General features: G+C 38.0%; 1 protein-coding gene across 2 annotated transcripts in view; it reads left to right on the top strand.

The window, feature by feature from the left end:
• Positions 1–2500, top strand: part of LOC115217155 (MAPK/MAK/MRK overlapping kinase-like) — a 70487-nt gene that overhangs the window by 45465 nt on the left and 22522 nt on the right. The gene's annotated exons all lie outside the window — the stretch shown is intronic.

The following is a 2500-nucleotide window of genomic DNA, read 5'->3' as shown; positions in this document are numbered from 1 at the left end:
CGTGTGTTTTACTGCATAAAGATCCCGAACTGCCTACTCTGAGTAATTACCGATGGCGCGTGCCTGATGTATATAGTCAATTCAAATAAGTGAACAATGAAATTAACAATAACAGACAAAAAGAGAACGTGCACATAGAATGTATTAGCTTGACGCTCAGTAAAAAGAGAGAGTTTTTGATGTTTCAAGTATAGCTCTTCATCAGAAAGAAGAAAGGGAAAAGTTTGAAGAAGGAAAAGAAATCGCCAACAGCATGTGTTTAGACACAGGCATGAATTTTGGGTTCAGACCCATTGAAGTGTCTTTTACTCGTTGGTGAGATTGAACCTGAAGACATGTTGTTGGGAATCCAACTTCTTAACCACACAGCCATGGTCCCCACATATGTATATCTACACACACACACACACGCACACACACACACACACACACACACACTCTTATATATAAGAAAATGGTTATATGAACTTCATTAACTTACAACTGGTTATTAGTTTCACAAAGCCTAAGTGAAATATATATATATAATGGCGGTGCCCCAGCATGGCCACAGCTCATAAGCTGAAACTAGAATCAATCAATCATATGTGTGTGTGTGTGTGTGTGTGTCTGTGTGTGTGTATATATACATATATATGTATATGCATATATACATATACATATATATACATATACATATACATATATATAGTATTGTATATATATATACATATACATATATATATATGTGTGTGTATATATATATATATATAGTATATATATATGTATGTATATGTATGTATATGTATATATTTAGAAGACAGCAGGCAATGTCCAACTGTGCAGTTGTGGTGAAAAGCTTTTAACATATAGATTAATCAGTGAAGATTACAGGAGAAGATTAACAATTAGCCGAAGATAAAGTCTGATTGGATATTTGTTTATATTTGTCTTTATTTATCTTGACCAGGCATTAGATTGATAATGCACCTGTTGTTATTGTTAGGTGGTGATGATGATCGTGATGGTGATGATGATTGTGATGATGATGATGATGATGCTGTCAATGGTGATGATGATAACGGTGATGGTGGTGTTGGTGGTGATGGTATATTTTGCCTTTACTAGTGGCATTAAGTGTTGATGTTTATTGTGATGATGTTGGTGGTGGTGATGGTGGTAGTGTTGGTGATGATCAGTGTTTTTGTTGTTGTTCAATCCCAGGTCATCCTTGATCCTGTGGACCTATGATCAAATGCGTTCCGTCCATGACCGTCACGTCTGATTTTCATAGCACGGTCTCTCCAGAACGACATTATCCAGTGTTGCCTTCCTTTTGTAAGATTGTAGCATGTTATTTGGTAGAGTTTTAACTTGCTATTTCTAGCAGATCATGTGATCAAATACATGGGCTCTCACTGGTTCACAGGTCAGAAATAAATATAAAATAGGGTGTGTGGTTGTTGATGCTATTCAACCCTAGGTCAACCCTGACTAAGCAAACTTCATGATCAAAACCATTCTAGCTTTGCCCATTCCAATAATTTTTCACGTATATTTAATCAAAAACTACATTATCTTCCATTATCTTCCAATTGTGGCCGTTTGCCAGCCTCGTATGGCACCTGTGCCGGTGGCACGTAAAAAGCACCAACTACACTCATGGAGTGGTTGGCGTTAGGAAGGGCATCCAGCCGTAGAAACATTGCCAGATCAGACTGGGCCTGGTGCAGCCTTCTGGCTTCCCAGACCCCAGTTGAACCGTCCAACCCATGTCAGCATGGAAAGCGGACGCTAAACGATGATGATGATGATGATGATGATGAAGGTGTAACGATGATGGTATTGATAGTAATGATGGAGGTGGTAGTGATGGTATATATTATTATTATTATGTTATTATTGTTATTATTATCATCATCATTTTACCAGACCATTTGTGGTCACAAAATAATTCCTCAGAAGACCTCTAACCAATTATTTATATGCCTCCCATGTATCTAAAGCACCGTGAGCAATTGTACTTTATTTTAGATCACTATGGATTTGTGTTCACATTTAACACTAACCACTGACACTCTCAGTTCTCTTATCTGTTGCAACCAGAGCTAAGGGTAACTTTAAGCTAACTAAATAGAGAATCTCTCATAACTCTGGTATTGCCACTAACATAGGCAGTGTAAATAACGTCTGTACACACAAGGTACACTCAAGAGGGCAGCATTTGAACTTGTAATGTAAAGAGGCATAACTTGATATTATAAGTTATTTTCTCCAATGCTGGGCATAGACACATTGAAACTCCAACGTCTGGCAACTGACTTGGCAGACACCCATAAAATTATCAACCATCTTACAAACAATAACGCTGAGAGTTGCTGAAGCATGGAACAAACTGCTGGCATCAGTTGTTAGTTGTCGGAGCACTGCATCCTTCAAAACTTCCATGCTTCCTGAGATTCGCCAACACTACACCTGATTTTCTCCCATCCATGCACACACAAGCATGTATCTGACTCAT

The sequence above is a fragment of the Octopus sinensis genome, linkage group LG11, assembly GCF_006345805.1.
Source record: "Octopus sinensis linkage group LG11, ASM634580v1, whole genome shotgun sequence".
Taxonomy (NCBI): domain Eukaryota; kingdom Metazoa; phylum Mollusca; class Cephalopoda; order Octopoda; family Octopodidae; genus Octopus; species Octopus sinensis.
Note: the sequence above shows the minus strand (reverse complement) of the source record. Positions and strands in the feature narration are given on the sequence as shown.